Below are 23,316 nucleotides of genomic sequence, written 5' to 3'. Positions count from 1 at the left end.
AATTCTAGAGAGGAAGTCAGGGTCAGAAATCCAACTCAACATAGAGAAGAAATCATTACAAGATGTGTTCACATGAAAAATCAAACAAAGAACTGTATACCCAACAAGGGTTTTGGGGAAACATCAGATATTTACTTTAAACACTTCTTTCAGGTAACAATATTTAAGCTTAGACCTGAGAATAAGAGCTAGCTTTGCATACAGTGGGATAGTCTTTCAGGAAAAGAAACCAGAATATTTAAGGGCCCTGATATGAGGACAATCTTGACATGTGGAAGGAATGAAAAATATGAATCTGGTTTAAGTGAAGCAAGAAGAAAGACTGATGAGATGTGACTGAAAGATATGATGTGAGGGCTTCCCTGGTGGTGCAGTGGTTGAGAGTCCGCCTGCCGATGCAGGGGACACGGGTTCATGCCCTGGTCCGGGAACATCCCACATGCCACGGAGCAGCTGGACCCGTGAGCCATGGCCGCTGAGCCTGCGTGTCCGGAGCCTGTGCTCCGCAATGGGAGAGGCCACAACAGTGAGAGGCCCGCGTACCGCAAAGAAAAAAAAAAGATATGATGTGAGATTATACAGGACTTTATTGGTAATGGCAAAGAATGTAGGCGTTATAACAAGCACACTGAAAAAGTAGGGAGAGCCATGAACTGACAGACATTTTAAGAGATCAGTTTTGTTTCTATGTATGAAATATAGTAGAATAATGACGAGGACAGGATAATAGAGTAGGTAAGAAAAGATCTGGATCTGGCTACACTGGACATTAGAAAAAAATAAATGGAAAGATTCTAGATACATTTGGAACCAAAGTATTTTTTAAATGAACACTGGATTGGATATCATAGGAATATAGAGGGGGTCACAAAAATGACCCATAAGTTCATGGCTTAATTATCCAAATGGTTGGTGGTGACATTTACCAGGATATGTTTCTTCTGAATTATCCATGTGCTATTGTCAAGTGAGGCATGGACTCTCAGAAGAAAGGTCTGGGCCAGACTCTACAATTAGAAATCACTAGCTCTTAAGTATAGAAAGGGTGTTTAGTGCTTAGGGAGGGTGTGTGTAGAGAGAGAAGAGTGATTAGGATGGAGCCCAAAGAAAAATCAATATTTAAATGCTAGATGGGGGAATAGAATTAAAAAATTGTCCCATTAATAGTGGAGAAATTGAGCTCAGGACCTTTGCAAGAGAGTGCTAAAGATGAACCATAACACCTAAAATTAAAAATGTGGGAACTGAAGACAGGGGAGTAGTGATGGATTGTGAGGGAATGGCAAAAGCTGTGGCCTAGGGTGAGTGTCAGGGAAGATGAAGAATTGTAGAAATGATGATACATGAGCAAATGAGCCAGGAGGGGAATGACGTCCAGAAGGTGGGATATTTGCCATCAAGATCTTGGTGGTACATTTACTGTTAACAATCTCAGATTTGACCAGGAGAGGGGTAACTGAAGTGGAAGGGAAAACAAGCAATGGAGACAAGGATGTCAAGAAGTAGAGAAAACAGGATTTTGATGGTCCTTCCTTGTGGATGTTGAAGTCACTGAAAATGACAAGATGACCTGGCTGAAGACGATTTAAGCGAGGATCTAAAGCCTTATATAAATGACAAGAGTGACCAGGAGGTCTGCTGATGTCAACAATACAAAAAGAACATGGCTACTATTTCCAAAGTGTTTGCATTTCAAAAGAAGAGTATGATTTGCAAGGGGGATAAAATAGCAATCTGGAAGTTGTAATAGAGAGCAAGAATAGCTTCTGGTTGAAAGGTATGTGGAGGATGAGAAAAAGACAAGTTTCAATTTATGGAGACTACAGAAAAGTCTTCTTTGGCGTCAACCAAGTTTCATTTTAAGAGAATTAAAAAGGCAAATAGCAACAGTCATTTTTACAGTTTTCAGTAGCTTAGTAAATAGTACTATATAAAATTAAGACTTAACAGAAAGGTATAGCAAAATTCCAATGGCACAGAATCCTCTTCAAAATCTCCCAAACCATATAATTCTTTATTCTTCCAAACTGCTCCTGGTACTACAAAATTTGCTTCTTCTTATTCAAGGAACAGTATTAGTCCATTAAAATACACACACACACTCAAGTGTGCATACATGTCTTATCCATCTGTAGATCATTTTTGAAGCTATATTCAAAGTAAAGGGACTTCCCTGGTGGCACAGTGGTTAAGAATCGGCCTGCCAATGCAGGGGACACGGGTTCGATTCCTAGTCCAGGAAGATCCCACATGCTGCGGAGCACAACTACTGAGCCTGTGCTCTAGAGCCCGTGCACCACAACTACCGAAGCCCGTGCGCCTAGAGCCCGTGCTCTGCAACACGAGAAGCCACCACAATGAGAAGCCCACGCACCGGCATGAAGAGTAGCCCCTGCTCACTGCAACTACAGAAAACCCACACGCAGCAACAAAGACCCAACGCAGCCAAAAATAAATAAATGAATAAAAATAAACAAAGTAAATAAATCATTCCATAACCTACAAGCATGGAGATTTTGAGAAACTGGAACTTGTCTTTTATAAAAGAAGTTAGACTTGAGTACAAGAAAAAAGATAAAGAGCCCAACTTTGGAAGCTGACTCAGCTTAGTCATCCCTGTGCCACTGGCATGGCATCAAGAAGTAACACGGGGGGGCTCTCAGAGCCTTTTAAAGGAAGTGGAAGTCACCTATCTAAGGGATTCAACTCTAGATTACCTGGCCAAGATATAGCATCTGGATGAGAGTTCACTGACTCAAATTTTGTGAAGATGAAGCAGATACTTGTTAAAATAAGAGATCTATTTAGGGAGACATAGGCGGGCATAGGTTTTGTACTACTGGATAAGTGTATACTTGCTTTCTACAAAAATAGGTTGCCGTTTTTTCCTAGACAGAGCTAACTTACCAAAAAAAACACATGAAACTAGCAAAAAGCTATGCTATATATGGTATATATATTTACATATTTTATATACCATAAATGTATAATCATATGATATGTATATATTTCATATATAAAATACACACACACACGTGTGTGTATTGGAATTTGCTGTAGATCTTCGGCAAAGATCATTACACTATCTTCTTTTAACTACAGACTGCAAACAAGGCAAACAAATATATAGCATTTTATTTCAGGGCAAGTTACAATAAGTGGAAAAATTAGAAGATGTCAATCAATGTAGTATGCCCTTTGCTTTCTATGATTTTGAGTTTCTACAGTTTGAAAGTCTGAGTATTTGATTTCTGTTATACGTAGCCATCTTGGCATTTGGGAAACTCCACAAGACACTTTGTTCATGTGGATTTGGAAAAGGGAAGAGAAAAACAATACTTTGTTTTGCTCTGTATTCTATGTGCAACATACATTTTGTTCTACCTGCTAGTGTTAGCTTGTGATTACCCATGACTCTGTGGAAGGGGTAGTCTGATGAGCAATAGTCTTAAAGTTAAGAAACCTGGCAGGCTATTAATTGTGTAAATGACCTTGCAATAGTTATTTCATCAAATATTAATTCTCTTTAGCAGTAAACTGAAGGGGATGAATTTGTCCCACAGGTTACATTTATATTGATTTCAATAGACTTATCCTGCTAAACAGTAAATTTAATAATGCAGAACGTCTTCTAAACTTCACTATTCCACAAGACTCCTATTTTCTTTCCCAACTTCAGGAAACGCAGAGGAGTAAAAATGGATGCCCTTCTAATGCAGGGGGAAATACCTGAACCAATAAATTTATGTATAATTCACTATTTAAACGTATCAAAATCAAGCAGTTCCATAAAGTTATAAGCTCATGAGAGGGCCTTGATACGGAATGTGGAAAGAAGGTGATCCTCTCTTTTTATTCCTATCTTCCAGGTGCCTCCAATGCCCTAAAGTTTTCTTTACACTCAAAAATTAGAATCTTACCTGCGAGAGCTTACACAGATGAGAAATCAGGATAATTTCTCAATAAAAGTGCTAGAGAATAATAAATGCATTTCTGGTCAAAGCACTAGGATTCTGGAAATAACCATTTTCCTAATGAGGCACAGGAATTGTGACCATAAAAAGTTAGTGTATAATAACTGCCAAGTTCAATTCAGCTTCATTTTAAGGGCCTTCTACTATTAGGGCCAAGTATAATGACTCAGATTAATGAATTTAAAAATTGCTTTAAAATGTTTGATGGAGACCTTTGAAGTCATGATCTGAGATTTATCACTGTTACTTTTATTGAATTCAATTTGCTGCCAAGATTTAATCAGATTATTCGGATACCTGAAACTGTAGAACATACGATTCCTTATAAACACCTTAAAAACTTTGAAATGGCTCAAACCTAGAAGATGTGCTTTTTCGTAATAATGCACTAGAGTGAATGTACTTTATTTAACAGTGGTTTAGAGAGGGTTTTAGCAAAGGAGACTTGGGAAATTAGGGAACAATTTTTTTAAAAAAATCTTCCAGAGGGAGCTAAGTTACTGAAAAATAATTTCAATTTATGAATCTGATAGCATTAATCAGAAAATAAAAAGTAATTGTAAAACTTTATGGAAAGTAATTTTTGTTATAAAGTTGTATTAATAATTTCAACCAGATACCTTCCATATTACAGGAGTATTTTACGAATTTAACTTCTTGGCTATCAAAGCCTCTATTCCCTGGATGAACTCCACACAGACTTAATGATCAACACATGTCAGATTTGTTCTCCGGTTTCCTATGAGCAGTTTACAAAAGATTTTAAAAAACACAAAAAACATCAAACCCAAAGGTACACTATATTTGAAAACTTTCATCAAAAGGAACATTCTTTGAGTTTTAAGAAAATATGACTAGTTTAGTGACCAATTATCTAGTTAGAGATCTTGAATGAAATCAACCTTTCATAATGTTATTTGCTTTTAATACTGTTGCTCTGGAGAAATGTCAAGTGTCACCAATTTTTCAACTTTGCTCCTCCACAAAAGTTTCCCTATCACTATTGTCACACTTTTCGTCTGTTTCCACTAGACTATGTCTGCATTACTTAACATAATGTCCCATACATAAATGGTTGGTGATATATTACTAGAAAGGATAACAGAAATTGGATTACCAACAGCATATCCTAGTGCTTAATATTCTGGTCTTCAATTCAAATAACTCAAGTTGCTTTCACAACTCTAACCATCTTTGGGAGTACTGGTCCAGTGGTCCTGAATCGTGGCACTCTTAAATTAAAATTATTAGTAATAGTGCCAGAAAGATTATGGGTTATCAAATACAACCTTTGATACAACATCTATGCCTCATAAAATTGGACAACACTTCTATGACTTTATTAGTCTTCAAATGACACCCCTTTTTAACCCTACATAGTGTTTGTAAATAGTTCATCTCTACAGTTCTCATTATTCTGATATGAAGGACTTAAGAAAATTAATTTTCATTTATTTCCTTGAATGTCCAACTCAATTCAATATACCATCTACAGCCAAAAAAAAAAAAAAAAAAAAATGTGATTTCTAGTTTCGTATTCCTGCTGGAACCACAAACTCAGTGGTTTAAAATGACAACACAAATTTATTTTCGTAAAGTTCTGGTGGTCAGAGTCCAAAATGGGTCTCACTGGGCTAAAACCAAATCATTCTCAGGACTGTATGTTTTTGTTGTTATTGTTCTTCTGGAGGCTCTAGGGGAGAATCATTCTAAAGGTCAAGTGTATTCCTTGGATGCCAACCCCTGCCTCCATGTACAAAGCTGATCACTCCAACCTCTGCTTCAGAGAGTCTATCTCCTTCTATGGTCTTCTATGGTCTATCTCCTTCTATGGTCTCCTTCTATGGTCTTTCAGCCTGACTCTCATGAGATCCCTTGTGCTTACATTAGCCCACGCAGATAAATCAGTATAATCTCCCCATTTTAAGGTCAGATTATTAGAACTTTCCATTAATTCCATCTGCAACCCTAACTCCTCCTTGCCATGTAACATAACTTATTCACAGGTTCTGGGTATTAGAATGTGTACATCTTTGGAAGGCTATTATTCTACCCACCACACTAAAAAATTAGGGCAAGATAAAATTATGTATAATGCACTACTAATTCTGGCAACAAAATAATACATTTTATGAAGATCTCTATCACAAACTATTTTTAAATGTTTTAGCTTGTAGATTATTGATTAAAGTTTTGGCATATTCTAGAAAAAAAATCTCATGTCCTTGATGTTAACTCATTACACACAGCAGATGGTCTTTTTAAAATAAAAAAGGAATATTCAAGGCTACCTGGACAATAGAAAAGGAACTATAGCTGCTATGCCTCAAGAGGGCTGATTTCTGTAGGTTATGCCCGTCAGTATGCACACATGCCAAATTCCTTCCTGTCGGGATGCTATTTCCCCAAGCTTACCAAATGCCTTCACTCTCATCACTATTTACATTGAGTCTTTTTCAGGCTTACCTTCATTCGTTTCTTTTCATCAGCTTCTCCTTATTTGTCTCCTCTGAACTCGATTTTATTTCTTATGTATTCCACGTGCTCACACACTTGATTATACTCTGCTTTACAACATTTTTTTGCACAAAAAAATTTTTGCACAAAATTTTTTCCCCACAGAAGCTGCTTCCTCTGCAGGACTTACCACCTTAGTACACAGTGGTAATATCACTGGATTAGGCTCTGTCTCCAGCCTAGAACTTAGTATTTTCTGATTTCTACTCTAAATTAAACTTCACAGTTAAGCAAAGCCCCATTTGAGGGAATAGTAGGGTTTCTGCCCCTAAAAGTCTGTAATGTGCAGAAACGCATTTGGGAACGTAATTGACTTTTATGTACAGAAGCCAGATGCGTTTCATGCCTATGCGTGCTTAGGGAAGCAAGTTCATCTCATATATCACAATAAGCATCTGTTCCACTAAATTCCACTGCCGGATACTCCTCACGCTTAGGCAGCAAAACACTTAAGGAAATAAGAGCTCTTTCCAATAAAAAGGTATGTCAGAAAGCTTTGTTTAAAAAAAAAGAATCTTCCTTTATCAGTTAAGCCCAGAGGACAAAATATTAAACACAATAACGAATCATTACTGAAATATAGTTTCTGATAAAGCATTTTGCCCCTTGCTCTCTATAAAATTTATAGAAAATGATATGTGAGTATATATTTGAAAGGCTGCTTTCAACAACAAAGGGTGTATTATGACGTTTGAACATACCTTTGAAAATGCAGAAGTTTAAAAGAAGAGAAAAACTATATGAATATGAACCTGCAAATAGTTCCATACATATATTTATAACATGAATAAATTCATACTATAATGTTGTTAAAATATTACAAATATCTCCACATAAATGATTTTCTCTATTGTTTTCTGCATTTTGTTTGTGAACAACAGAAGTTCTAATACATTTACAGTTCATATGAGGCTCTTGATGCTTCCTGCCAATGTACCTTGCCTTTTTTTCTACGGGACTACTAATCTTTTCTTACTGATTTGTTGGAACTATTTATATGTCAAATAAATTGCAATTAATTTTTCCTGATTTGGCATTTGCTTTCTATACCTACTTATAGTGTCTTTTGAAATATAAAAGTTTTCTATTTTAACAAAGTCCAATTCATCAATCTGTTCCTTATTGTTTCTGTCATTGGTCGGGGCTGTACTTAGGAAAGTAAATTTTCCCCTAATATTATAAATGATATTTGCTTCTAGGGTTTTTTCTTTATATTTTGAAGAGTTTACTTGACAATTACCCTGGAAGTAATTTTTGTGAATGGTTCATTATACCTTTTTGCGACTAAGAAACACATATAGCTAATTACTTCAACACTGTTTTATGATTTTTTAAAATAATTTCCCAGCAATCTGAAAGGCTGCCTTTATCATATATAGCATTTTACATTTATTGAATCATTTAAGTTCAAGCATAACAGACTTACTTCTCTGCCACTATTCCCCAAGGGATGGATGGAGGAACTGCTTTCTTGTAATTTAAGTGGGCGACATAACATGGTTTAAATAACATCAGAACTACACAGAAACTTTAATTCCTGGCTCTGAACTGTGTTTCAGCTTGACCACTCTTTTGTCCTGCACATTTGCTTTTAAGGGTAGGACCTTAATTTTGTTTATGGCTATATTTCCACTACTTAAATTTGTGCTGGGTACTGAATAGGTGCTCAAAAACATTTGTTTAATGGTTACACTGATAGATATCTGATTTTTCATTGCATTGGTGCTACCATGCAGTAAATGTTTTTTTTTTAATTAATTAGTTTATTTATTTATTTTTGGCTGCGTTGGGTCTTCGTTGCTGCGTGCAGGCTTTCTTTTAGTTGTGGCGCGTGGGCTTCTCACTGTGGTGGTTTCTCTTGTTGTGGAGCACGGGCTCTAGGTGCATGGGCTTCAGTAGTTGTGGCACACGGGCTTCAGTTGTTGTGGCACGTGGACTCAGTGGCTTGCGGGCTCTAGAGCACAGGCTCAGCAGTTATGGCACACAGACTTAGTTGCTCCGCAGCATGTGGGGATCTTCCCAGACCAGGGCTCGAACCTGTGTCTCCTGCATTGGCAGGTGGATCCTTAACCACTGTACCACCAGGGAAGCCCCACAGTAAACAATTTTAACTGGCTTTTCTCTGTCAAGGATAAAACATTCATTCACACAGTTTTGCACATGCACACTTTATAGTATCACACTGCTTTCAAAATATCCACAAGGATTATATGATATTCGTTGATCTCAGAGGTCTAATCACAAAGAAAACCATAAATCTGAGGCAAAAAGAATATGAAAGATCAAATTACCAAATAAAAATTTCTCCTTGTTTTCTTTAGTTCGTTGCTAAAAAAAAAGTGAGAAAAGTAATAGAAATAAAAATGAAAGTGTACAATATGCGTGTATATCACATATGCTCATTTTCATGATGCATATATATATATATACAGATGAGTATGAATATATATGCTAAATAATATACCATCATCTTTTTTGCATTTATAATACACACATATATGTATACACATATAAAACAAATACAAATGATTTATATAATAATTTCAGTTCTATTCATTTTCTCAGCTAAAAAACAAAGAGAATTTAAAACAAAATGAATTATTCATTTGCAAGTGTTTTTAACCATTATTTCCCATCTTATGTCCACTTTTATGGCTCCTTATATTGCCATTTTGTGACTATCATGCCATAATTTATATATATTTGAAACAGTCACCTTAAGAAATCCACCCTTTGGCTAAGATCTCTAAGATTGATTTTGTGTACAAACACACACTCGACAAAGAAAGGTCAATTGTAAAAATATACACACATAACAAAAAGATTTAGCAAAAACTCCGAGTAAAATTATCTGTACATTTTTTCTGTCAATAAAATGAATATAGTAGATTTCTTGGTAGTAAACATGTTTCCCTTCTGCTTGCTTCCATCTAAACTGCCACATTGGTTCTCTGATACTTCACCACAGTAAATACAGAATGACCCAAAAAATAAAAAATAAATCAGTGAGTTCCAAGAATGTATTTTTTTACAGCTCAAATAATTTAAAGTTGTCAGTCAGTATGATACAGCAAGGTGAAAAAGGATGAAAACTGAAGTTCTCAAGGCCAGTGAATAATAATGACGATGCTGTATTCCATGCATCCATCACCATTACCACAAAACTTTGATAACTGTATTGCCAAATATTTCACATACAGCCTTAATGGTGATTAATAGACGTGCCGTAGTACTGAAACTGAGACTCTGTAGATAAGTGATATCCAAAAGCACTTTGAAAATTTATTTCTATATCTGGAAATACTGCTTGTCAATATTACCTATGCAAATCTTGATTTTATTTACCTAATATTTAGTAAATACAGTCTTACTGAACAATTTTCAGATTTGCCAAATGTAGCATGTGAAATTACTGTGTGATTTTATAAGAGAGATCTAAAACAAATCTGATTATAAAAATGTTCCAGTAGTGGCAACAAAAGTACCTTGCAATGTTGTTATTTTCTCCCTAATCCTCAGCAGCACCACCCATTCTTCTCTTTAGAGAACTGACGTATAATCTAAATCAAGTTCTGCACACATGCCCTCAGCAAGGGCCCTCTCATCTTGCCTTCCTATGAGAAGGCAGTTTAAGAGGCCCTGTACATAGGAATTCTAGGGCCACCACTGAAAAGCACATACTTGTTGCAAGTATTTAAATGCCTCACTTTGCAACTTTAGAGCTCACAGTACTGAAAAAAATGAAGCCAATTTAAAAACATTGTTTTATAGAACACTGCAAACTCTGTGAAATAAGTTACACAAGGATTAGATGACTCTTCATTCCAGCCTATCTGATCATGTTTTCTCCTTATTTTTTTCTCATAGCCACAACTAACAACAGATTCACTGTTACATTTCATTAATTGATTATTCCACAATAAATTATCTCAACAGCATTTCTGATGCCCCTGCTATTTTGCTTCTATATAACTCTGTACTTTTGAATGAGTCAGGTTTGTTTTGAAAAGCCCTGACTACTATTCTTGGAAAAGCCATCATTTCTTCTGTAAGCTTTATAATAGCAAACATCCATTAGGTCTGGTAATCAAACTGAAGAGAAAACTAATCATATTATTTTAATATCAATTAATAATAACATCATTTACCATCCTCAAATCTAGTGCTATGGATAAGTTGTCCACCCGAGACAGTTGGTTGCATGAGCAACACAAGGAAGGCAGCCAGCAGTCTTATACCCACAGCGAGACACGTCCACACACACTTGCTGCTACAGCCAAAGAAATGCCATATGTCCTCAGTGATGTGGGTGGACAAAAGTAACAGCTAGCCTGCTAAAGAGGGCCATATGTACAAGCAACCTATCACGCCATCCTCTTTACTTACGGTTGCTGAAAACTCAGCCGAAGTTCTTGCTTAGATAAATAGCATGGCTGGAGAAGATGCCTCCGCAGTAGTAGAAAAAGACCATTTATTGTACAACTACTATATCTCTGGGCATGGAAGCTAAAAATATGCTTGTGCATTACTCTTCTTATTAAGACTTACTTAACCATCAGCAGAGTTCCTTAGTCAAATCTTGACTTCCCTCAATAATGCATTTGCATGTACATGCAAAAGGATAGATGTGCGGTCCCCTATCAAAAATGACCATTCATAATCATCCTTGTTTAACTCCATGTTATACAAACTTCTCTTTTATTTTTGCCTGGGTCTCCATAAAAATTCATTGTTTCTTTGACATTAAAAATATTAAAGACAGCGAAAAACACTTTAAAACTTAAGAGTATTTGAACTAGTTTCTGGAAAGCAAGGAGAGAGCTATAAGGCAAAACTGTATTCTACATACATTACCTTTTACAAAGTAAAAAATAAACATGGATTTTGGATGATTATAATAGCTTTGTGTCTAAACAAGGGTTTCCTTTGGAGTTTCCACAACTGCAAAGACCATTCAGCTATTGTACTGATAATACAATTTATAGTTTTAAGGTCATTCTTAATACTGTGATCAGATAATTTATTTTTCTTTTAATGGCTTCTTTTGACAAATGAGGGAGCTTTTAGAAAGGACAATGCTCCCTGCACAACAACCAGTAAAGCATGTCACATCCATTTACACATAATTTTAAGAAAAATGAAAGACAAATTTGTGAGGCAGCAAGAATTCATTTGCATTAAATTAATGTGAACAGGCCATTTCAAGTTCCCTTTGGCAACAATGGTAGGGGCGAAAAATAAATCCATCTCATGCAACAGTCCTCTTCTGAGTTACAGAAAAGATTTGAAAGCTAACATGACCATCATTAAATTTCTCCTGGAAGTCTACAATTAGTATATATAACTCATGAGGTAAACTATTCACAACGCACATTTAGGAAGAGCACCAATTATTACGGAACCACTGTCTGACATCCCCTTGAAAATTACGTCCTGTCAAGTTTTAAAAGAGAACCAAGCTTTCCATGGATTCTTTTATGGATTTGGCTTTGTACACAAGAGCTAAACGTCATATAAGTAAGAACCATCATAGACACTGCCCTATGTAATTTAAACCTAAGTAATCCAGATGTTCCCCTTGATAGACTATGGATTTAATTAATAGTTTTGACCCTAGAAGTGCAAATAATTCCACCTACATTTTACTAACACTAGATTTAATAATTTAAACGGTGTTTAATTGATTAGCATCTTTGTTAGGAAAAGTCTCCATCAATATCTCCTAAAGGATTTTTTAAAAATCCCAAATGCACATTGCTTTTTCCATGGGGAAGCAAGAATGTGATTTTCAGGGTCTCAGAGCACAAAAATACTATTCCCATTTGTGGTTGCTGGATAATAGCCTCCCAAAGCTGTTCTTCTCCTAATCCCCAGACTCTGTGAATGTATTATCTTACATAATCAAAGAGAATGTGCAGATGTGACTGAGTTAAGTACACTGAGATGGGAAAATTATCCTGGATCATCAGGTGATCCCAACGTAATCACAAGAGTTCTTGCAAGAGGGATGGAAGAGAATTCAGAGTTGAGAGGAAGATGCAATGTAGAGACAGAAACAAAAATAGGAGAAATGCACCTTGAAAATGCAGGAAGGGGCCATAAACCAATGAATTCAGATGGCCACTAGAAGCAGAAAAAGGCAAGAAAAGGAATTCTCCCTTCGAAGCCTCCAGAACAAACCAGCCCTGTAGACATCTTGACTTCAGCCCAGTGCAACTGATTTTGGAACTCTGACCTCCAAACTATAAGACCATAAATTTGTGCTGTTTTAAGTCATTAAGTTTGTGGTAATTTCTTAGATCAGCAGTAGGAAACTAATACACCAGTATAATAAGCAAAGGAACGAAAATGAAAGAGTGATGAATTTGAGAGATCCTGGAAAAAAATGGGGTATTAAACTCAGTAACAGGATTTATCTTGGTAACTGTATTATATATTACTTGTCTATATGAGCCACATTATTGATATCATTATCATGACCATACAGTCAATATGAATACACCAGTATGTCTAACTTAGAGATGAAATTTTTCTGTTTCAGCCTTTTTTTAATCCCATACAGAAAGCCTTGAGCAACGCTATATCTGATGAAACTAGTATCTTCACTTAAGAATCTTCCTATTTAGCAGATAAGTTACATCCAAAATTAAATCCTATTAAGCCAGTCTGGGAACAATACCTAGAAGATTCAAACATTACTTTCCAAGACCACCACCTACGCGTGAGTGTGTGATGTTACCTCTGCCAACAGAATCAAAGTTAATTTGAGAGATTTTCAGAGCAATATTAGAAACATTGTGTGCATTTTTTCCTCTTGTTAAAAACAAATCATTGCCCAACTCTCCATTATACTTATGTTAATAGGATGAAGTCCACACATGAATTTTGCTACCACAAATAGAAAACCACTTAAACAGAAAAATCTCACTTATTGCTGAAAGACTGACAGTACAAAACTGTCAAGGGTGGGAAGGAGTAAATGCTGTATGGGATAAATATTTCCCTTTTCTTATCAAAACTGGTCCCGAGACCTAGCATGCTTCTCTTCAAAAGCTTAAGCACAGTAGAAGTTATAAAAATACTTTCTTCAACTCTTCTAGAGCTTAATGATTACAGAACATCAGAAGAGAAGCAGGAGATGGGAATGTCTTGTACAAGACTGACAAGGAGTTTGAAAAGAGAAATATGAAACTGGAAAATATGTAGAATATCTCCACAGCAATATGTGAACGGGCAGGAAAAATACTTACTGAATGTCTACCACGTGCTAAGTCTCTTACATAAATGATTCTATTGAATCTCTTTAATATACTAATGAAAACTCTACAAAACAGGCATTTTATTCAGTTTATAGATAAAGAAAGGAGAGTACAGAAAGGAAACTTGATCAATGTCACACAACTAATAAAAGGCAGAACTAGGGTAAATATCACGGCATTAATAAAACTGGCAGTCTCAGCCTAATTGGACCTGGAACTACACTAAGAAGCAAAACATGAATAAAGAATCTATAAGTTAGATACTATTTATCTCCCTGTTTCATAGAAGAAGCAACTGAGGGGAAGAGAGGCTACATCATCTGTTTCAAGCTCACACAGCTAGCAAGAGACAATTTCAAATCCAGGTGCGTAAGACATTTTATTACTCCAAGATACATATGCATTATTTCCAGAATTAGCTGAGATAATTCTTGCTAACCCTAAGTGAATGTCTGACACTTGATAAGTGTGTTATAATTTAACCTTATTATTATTTAGTACGGGAATTATTAAACTACTTCATTTGTCTTCTGCAATTTCACTGCTCATTCATATCACAGTTCTCCAAGAAAAACTAAGTTCAACATATGTATCCTTTTTGGTTGCAAATTTTGGAGCTCAAGTAATAAATGGCACATCACACTAAACTGCTAGTTTAGTTCAGAATTTTAAAAAAAGGAAATTCTTCACTCGGTAAAAAAACAATTGGGTTGTTCGTTTCCATACCTTCAGTACAGCTCATTAATTGTATATCTGTATAAAAAAGCATAATTTTCTGTAATTCTTCCTATGCTTAAATAATACATTTAAAGATTTGATTCAACAAATCAGAATAACCCATGAATTATACATGACAAAAATTTTTGTTCAGTGACTTTTTTTTCTTTGCTATAATGCTGCCCATTTTCAGAATTAAAAACTTGCGTTAAAGTCAACATCCTAAGACCAATTTCTCCACCTTCTCTTATTAGTCGTGAATAAAAGATGTTTGTCCAAAGTTACCCTGACATTGAAACAACTACAATGAATACTGTGGTTGCCAACCATGTCCACTGTTCATATGTCTCCGTATTTTTCTGCATTAAATGTCCCATAATATTCCCTTATGCCATCAGTGTCACCAAAAAGGGCAATCAGGGATGAAGTTCACAATGAATGTATATATACTAAAATTTAAGATGTTCAATCATCTTCCTGGTATCTCATGCCTCCTCTGAACTATTCATGTTAACATGAGCAACCAAGTGCTGAACATGGCCCTTACAGGAAAGCAAAATCCAAAATTCCATTCACACCACTGCAAATTTTTAACCAGTTTCTTGACCCAATGTGCATCACATATGTGAAATGAAGAATTCACTTTCATACGTGAATGTTCATTATACTCCTATAACAAGATCTGTCCCTACTCTACCCACACCTCCTCAGCACTCACTATTCTCATGCATATGGGTCAAACAATGTCAAGAATAAGCAGTGACTCTGCCCAAAGGCTTTCTTGCATCACCAGAGCTATCTCAGCTTGTGCATATGGTTTTCCAGAAATTCTAGGCCATTAATGCCCCCCCAACCCCATTCCTAGAGCAGCCCTTAATCAATGATGGGAAATTATGGAAAGAAACTACCCCATCCCCTCGACCCGTACATACTCTGCACTGTCTCCCATATTTCTCCAACAGGATCGAGTCCCATTGCTCATCTTATTTCCAACTCCCTATATTGCACAGAAACGACTAGAAGTTGACTAGGCATTTTACTGCAATGTGTATGCAAATCTCTCTTGATCAAGAATGTCTGTAGATAAATATTTCTGGGTAAACATGTACAATGGTCCTCATTCTTTCCTGAGGGATAAATGATGTATCTCTTCTTATCCTCCTCTGTCCTTCCTTCCTTGCTCAGCTGTCTATCTGAAAAAATTGCAAAGGAAGAGAAATAAGGCTTTGATCAGCACTCTCAAGAGGACCCCTTCTCTCAGAAAGGTTAAAACTACGGGAAGCCTCACACACACCCTGTTGAGCTGCTCTGTAGGTTCTGAGAGAAGAGGAGATGTTGAGATTTGAGAAAAATCATTTAAGCCATCCTTTTAGTGCCAGAACCTGAAGGGAACTGGTCAGATGGTCAGGAGTCATACAACTTATTATCCAGATTCATTCAAGAACACCTGAGTGATGCGTATACATGGACTCCTGCAATCAGATGTAAAGTTGCATACCACACCTTTAGTTCCCAAATTCAGCAATTAATGCTATGTGTGTAACATGGAGAAAGAATTTCAAAGTATATGAGACTCCAAGAAGTTCTCTGTCTAGTATTCACTGCTCCAGCTCATTTTCTTCTCATATGCCTACACTGTCTGCTGAGCGTGCACACACACACACACACACACACACACACACACACAACACCTCCTCGGGGCAGAAAATCGCAAACTGTCTTTGAAACTCAAATGGACTCTTCAAGGGCCAACGTACAGCAGAGTTTTACCACTTAAGCATGAAAAGGAAAAAGCTGAATCAAGGTTATAGGTTTTTTCACTCCCACAAGAGCTATAATGAGCTTCCTTTGAACCAGACTATATCAGACATTGAAGCACTCATGATATATACAGCATGGGAAAATTTTTATGAATGTGGTCACATATTAAAATATAAAACCATTCAGTTCCTAACCCTTCTCTTCTCATGAATCCTATATTATACATACACTATCTGCCATGTTCTCAAGGAATCTTAGAGACTGTTCATTGTCAAGCCTGGCAGTTTACTCTGAAAGCAGCTGTAGTTTCAAATACACACTAAGAAGTTTTAAAATGCATCTAAATGTGGACAGTCTTCTATCTGGATTATAAGCCATAAATTACTCCCAAGAACATCCTTAGTATAACATTGAGTTTGCCTTTCAATCTACTCTTATTAAGGAGGACACAACTGTTAGGAGTTAAGTAATTGTTTGACGGTGAGGAGAGTATAACTCGGCACAATTATATTAAAGTATCTTTTATATAAAAAAGTGAAACTAGTCTGAATAAATAACCAGAAAAATAACGAGAAACATTTTAAGGTATTTCACATAAGTCATACTCATATATCACTATTACAAAAGTCCCAACCAAAAGCAGCTGTGCATTTTTTGGGAAAAAGAACTGAATTTTAAGTTGAATAACTGAGTCTTAAATTCCTGATTTATAACATAATCATTATAGAAATTTAGGAAAATTAATCCCACTATGTCACAGTTTCTTCACCTGAAAAATGGAGCTAACATTACTGTTCTCTCTAAACTCTACAAGATATTAGAAATGGAATATATGTGAAGGAACCTGGCTTACAGCTGTAGACATCAAGAAAAATTTGTTAAACCCAGGTTGATGTTAAACTAAAAGAAGAGCAAAGTAAAATATTATATTTTAATTACCAAAACTTGAGATGCATATGTCTCAATGTGAAAAACCAGTAAGCTCTCTTTCAAGTATAAAATGACACTGGGCCCTTGTAGAGAGTTTAGTAAATATCTGAAAGATATTTAAATTTCATCCACAAATTTGGGTTCTAATATTTACTTGCTAAATTTATAATTTGTATACTTCACTACTATTAAAATGCACAGTAGCCCATATGACTAATTGTATGCCCACCAATTCTACTAAAAAGTATCCAGTGAGGTCCATGGAGTAAGTACTGAATCCAAAAACAAAAATAGCTACCCCAACTACCTAAAAGCAAACATTCAGAACACTCTTGTGACCATGAGGATTATAAACTAGTGCTCCTAATAAGAAAGTAACTTCTAAACCAAATAAACTCATAAAACATTTTAGGGATTTTGCTGCTCACATACACACACACATATTAGATTTTTTAAAATGAAGCAAACGTGCAAAAAATTAAGAAGTTCTGTGGGAAGTGTTCTTAATTTCATACCCACAATTTCTTCATCAATCCCTTTCCCCAAAGTCCTTCCATGAAAATAAACTTGCTCTCCTCTTAATGTGAACTCATCGCTTTTCCCATTTATTTGCAGAATGAGAAATATATTACCTGTCAGTCCGACACTTAAAAGTTGTGCTGTTAAAGAAATCCAAAATGGTAATAACTTTGGAACAAAGGATGAAGAGGAGATGAGTGAATCAACATGGCTTTTAAGCTAAGTTGCCATCACACTTCAGAGCCTGTCTAGACAGCCTTAAGTTCCCTGTCTTTTAAGAAGCTTACGGAGGGTACAGAGCAAAAGAACCTCCGGTTACTCGAGAGGTTTACCCTCTGGGAAAAATCAGGGGAAAAGAAATACCACTCCCCACTTAGAGGGCAAGGTTTCCCTGTCCCCTTGTGTACTCAGACTCCCTAACTCCACACCTCTGAAATGCTTTGACTTGGCTTAGAAAACTGGGCATGAGCTAAAAAGAAGGCAGACAGAAGGACAAAATGGGCTGCCAGGAAAACAAATCACTGTCTAGAAAGCTTACATACAACGCGTGCATTTGGGGACATTTTTTAAAGCCCAGTCACTTCAGGTGAATTCCTTCCAAATCCCCCCATCCTTGCCGCGAGGATCACAACCCCCCACCCCTCACTGCCTATCCTTTCACCCTCAGCCTGTGTGGCCAATGCCGAGACCAGAATGCCTGTGACTTTGTGAAATACTGCAAAGCCGCCAGCGCTTGAAAAGCGGCAAAACCTCAACAATTCCAAGCCTGTAGCTCTAGACCTTTCAGTACATCCCTCTGCTTAACTCACCTGGAGTCAGGTCTAGCCGGCAGCCTCCGCCCAGAGGAACTGGGAAGCAAGCCGGGAAGCTCAGCAGCGTTTGCCTGAATAATGAGGGCAGCGGAGCTGAGCACCTACCCCCGGACCTGCTGCTTTGGTTGCTCCCGGTTTTCTTCCACTCCCCACCGAGTCCTCCTTCCTTTTCTCTCTTCTTTCCTCCCCCGTCTGCCGCTACTGCACTCCCTCTTCCGAGCAGCGGCGCAGAAAAGCGGAGTCCTCCCGCCTCCCTCCTCCAGACGCACGAGCTGTCCGTGGTGCTAATCAGGAGGCTCCCAGCTCCTCCCGGGCAGGCAGGCGGTGCGCAAGTCCCCCGCGCCTGACACTGCAATCCCAGGAGCAGAGCTGCAGATATGCCTTACGCGCCACCGGAGGAATGGGCTGGAGGAGGCGACCAGCTGCACCCCATAGCATCTAACATCCCCTTGTCGGTTTAAACGATCAATAACCTCAGACTTCTTCCTAAACATATCCAGTAATTCACATATGCCAAAAAGTAAATGAGTGGTTTGAGGACATATGTGTACTAGCATTATTCTTTGTACAGAGATAGTAACTTGGCTAGAGTCTGGGACTAAAAGTCCAAGGAGTGGTTATTTTGACCCATTTGGAGTGTGCTTGGGGATTTCTAACCCAAACTAGCAATCTACTAGTCATGATAACATAGATTCCTACAGAAAGGCAACCAATACTTATTAAATATCAGGCTCTTTATTTAATAACCTCATTTCCCTCCAAGATAATCTTTACTACAATTCTGTGAAGCAGTATAAGCAACTCTATTTTGTATTTTAAGAATTAGAGAGGTGTAATCTATCTGCTCAAGGAAGGTCACAGAGATTCAGGGAATTCCCTGATGGTCCAGTGGTTAGGACTCAGGCCTGGGTTTGATCCACAAGTCACGTGGCAGGGCCAAAAAAAAAAAAGTCATAGAGATTCTAAGTTTCTGAGCCTAAATAATAACTGAAGTTTTATGTCCCACAATCCACACCTTGTGTACAATGTTTTGTAGCATCTTAGATGACATTGTGCAAACCAAAAAAGATAATAGAACTATCAACAAATACACACCAGGAGCCTGCTGAATTTCCAGAATCACGGTGAGACTTGTGAGCAGTCAAGTGCTCCAAGTAACAACAGTTCAGATGCATGCTAACCATGGGGATTACTTATGAAAGACCAACAGTCAGAATTAGGAAAGGCAAATAATATTCAGGATCTCTAGAATCAATTTTCAGTCACATGTGAGTTGAACTTCACACTTGGAAAAAAAAGGCCAGATTACTGGCTCTTCCAAGAAGCCTAAAATGGGTATACGCTTTTTGCAATGGAAGAAAGCGTAGTAAACCAACATACTTGTTTCGCATTAAGAGAATGCAATTACTAATTAATATTAAATTTTAAGAAAACTATCAGCAGTCATTCATTTCAGCTAAACTTATATGAAAATTCATTATCCATTCAAGCTTCCAGCATATTAAATAGCATTGAAAATTAAATTTACTTAGACCTACAGAAATATAAATAGTTAATAAAGTAAATAATTCAATTGACTTCTTTACCAACATATCATTATGTATTCCTTCCTAAGGCAAAGGATAAGATTCCTCCTGTGGTATGAAATACTATAATATGGGTGTTATATTTTTCTTTGTAGAGATGGAAGGAAATATTAAGTACAAGAAGTACAGTCAGATTTCCTGTAACCAAATTCATCCTGATTATTCATTCTATGCTCCACTACAGAAATTATTCAAAGTGGTCTTTATTTCTCCTTACTTTCAAGGCAATTCAGGAATAAAAAGATATGTTATTGGTTCACAGGAGGTGAGCAATTTTAAAGCACCTACATCAATGCCAATCGCTAATTAACTAATTAAGAGTAAATTATGCTTATAAACAATCATAAAGGACTCTGGTCAAGGTATGACTAATTGTATTCTTTTTTTTATATATTACTAGTACACCTAATTGAAATGCAAAGATAATATGTACACTTACATTTTTCTCCTACCTAAAGTATTTATTTGGGCATAATGATATCACACCTATCCTTCGATACTCAGTGCGCACGTACCCATAAATCTTTCTGATTTGTCTATCCAACGTAAGTACTTTCCCCCTTTGAACGTTAACAACACTCTACTTATTCATTCTTTGCAATGCTTACCCTCAACTTTTTACAGTTCTGTCCACATATAAGCAATGAGCATTGTTTAAATAAGAAAATTTTTAATAAAATGGGTTGAATTGACAGAAGATTTAAGCTAAATATTCAGATACATGCAAAAGCCTCGGTATTTTTTTCTTAAGATCTTATCTGTGTATATTTCATCTGTTCAAGTAGACTGAAAGCTTCTAAAGGACAGGGATTTTGCCTGCAAATTTTATGTTTTTCACACATTATCAATCTAAAGCCCTGGACCAGAGTTGAAAGCAAAGCATTTGATTAAACTTAATTTAATCATTCCTTAATTTATTCAAAAAATATGTACTTATACTAATTTTGTCTAAACCTTGCGTAAGATGTGGGATGTATCAATACAATGGTGTTCAAACTTGATATGTCTTTAATCTCATGGAATTTACAGTGTAGCAATGAAGAGTAATGAACAAATAATAATAAATTTATACATTCTTGCTGAATAAATGAAAAGTCTATCTGAACTCCTTGGCCAAAGCCATAACATAAAAGCAAAAGAGGGCTTCCCTGGTGGCGCAGTGGTCGAGAGTCCGCCTGCTGATGCAGGGGACAGGGGTTCGTGCCCTGGTCCGGGAAGATCCCACATGCCGCAGAGCGGCTGGGCCCATGAGCCATGGCCGCTGAGCCCATGAGCCATGGCCGCTGAGCCCGCGCGTCTGGAGCCTGTGCTCCGCAATGGGAGAGGCCACAACAGTGAGAGGCCCGCGTACTGCAAAAAAAAAAAAAAAAAGCAAAAGAGCTGCCTGCCTGAAAACACTAAAAGTAACTGCCAAGAGGGATTCTCTGTTGAAACAATACATCTCATTATGGAAATAACGAGAAAAATTAGTAACTGTGCAAATGACAGCATACACACATCTTTGTGGTTTCTGACCTTTTAGCTTCCTCAAAGGCAAGACCACAAACCTTTCAACACTGTGGACAGTATTAATCTTGGCACAGAGTATAACATTTTTTTCACATACTTTTTCCACAAACTTCATTCTGTTTTTCTCTAAAATGGTTTTAACTTTTAGCTGAATCTAATGGATTTTCTGGTGAAAATATTTTGCACTGAACAACTGTCTATGAGTCATTCTCAAGCTCTAGCTCATTTATCTGATGCCTTTTTGCTTTTAGCTTACAACGATAAAATTCCTTTTCTACTTTAATTTATTTATTTATTTTTGTGGTACGCAGGCCTCTCACTGTTGTGGACTCTCCCGTTGCAGAGCACAGGCTCCGGACGCGCAGGCTCAGTGGCCATGGCTCACGCGCCCAGCCGCTCTGCGGCATGTGGGATCTTCCCGGACCGGGGCACGAACCCATGTCCCCTGCATCAGCAGGCGGACTCTCGACCACTGCGCCACCAGGGAAGCCCTTTTTCTACTTTTATTGATAACCATCACATAGTAACACACGCATCCACACTGGATGGGATTTGAACTTGCAAGTGTTTACTTTTAAATCAGAAAAGGGAAGTTAAAGGGAAATAGAGGAAAAGATGTTTGGAAGAATATCCAAGGGGCTATCACAGCAATTCAGATCAGAATATTTTGTTGGTAGTGGTGTTGTGTTTTCTTTTATTGAGGTACAATTGACATATAACATCATGTTAGTTTCATATATACAACACAATGATTCAATATTTATATTCATTGAATATATATTGTGTATATGTATGTAAGTGATCATCACCATAAGTCTAGTTAACATCCATCACCATACACATTTTTTCCTTGCAATGAAGAACTTTTTAACATTTACTCTTAGCAACTTTTCAATTATACAATACAATATTATAAACTACAGTCACCATGCTATGCATTACATCTCTATGACTTATTGGTTTTATAACTGGAAGTTTGTACCTTTTGGCTCCCTTCACCCATTTTGCTTTTTGATCTTTTTCAAATATTAAAGAAAGGATTGACAGCCAGGCCCTAGGATGGCTAAGGCGCCTCACACCTGATCATTTTTTATGACCAAAATTGTCTCCTAAAATGGCTTTAATTTTTAAAATGTCATAATTTTATTTGTGTATAGGTATTCATGACGTGGAGTTAGGGAAGGGAGTATAAACTAGTAAGCAGTTGGAAGAAAAAAAAAATTCACAAAAATCAAAAAGGTTCTGAAAGAGGAAAAGACAACCTACCTGGCATTTTTAAAAGCTCGTAGTTCATAATTCTATACATTGTCTATAGGCTTAAAGCATAGCATAAAAATAAAGATAGTAGATAAATCAGTGAAGAATGTCTACTGGATCTAACCCTTAAAGTTTCCCATATGTCTTTTTTTTCAATAAAAGAGACATGCATTTACACCTCAGAAAATAAAATGTATTTTTTGGATAAAACACATAGGAGAAAGAGGAATATACTTCAGTACTACAAAAGTGAGCTGTCCCTAGAACATAGCATGGCTTACCATCTTCACTCACAGGCAAAAATTTTCACTGCTGGAGTCATGCCTTTGAATGTGGCGGGAGGTTGATACTAAAATCAAATTTATTTGGCAGAGGAGTAAATAAATCTTTAGGCTATTAAATCACTCACTAAAATTTAGTATGCATTTATATATTTATCAATTTACTTTATATGACAAAGACGTTTTACTTTATA

General features: G+C 36.8%; 1 protein-coding gene across 1 annotated transcript in view; it reads right to left on the bottom strand.

Annotated features, from left to right (window-relative positions):
- ROBO2 (roundabout guidance receptor 2) overlaps positions 1–18,775 on the bottom strand; it is a 1,637,092-nt gene extending 1,618,317 nt beyond the window's left edge. The window contains exon 1 of the mRNA XM_027102521.1: positions 18,487–18,775. The gene's annotated coding sequence lies outside the window, so the exon portion shown is untranslated. The remainder of the gene's footprint in view (positions 1–18,486) is intronic.
- Between the last annotated feature and the right edge of the window lie 4,541 nt (positions 18,776–23,316).

The sequence above is a fragment of the Aethalodelphis obliquidens genome, unplaced genomic scaffold (genome assembly GCF_003676395.1).
Source record: "Aethalodelphis obliquidens isolate GAN/ISIS:26980383/991018 unplaced genomic scaffold, ASM367639v1 scaffold1, whole genome shotgun sequence".
NCBI classification, from domain to species: domain Eukaryota; kingdom Metazoa; phylum Chordata; class Mammalia; order Artiodactyla; family Delphinidae; genus Aethalodelphis; species Aethalodelphis obliquidens.
The sequence above is the reverse complement of the archived record's forward strand: the minus strand, read 5'-3'. Positions and strand labels throughout refer to the sequence as shown.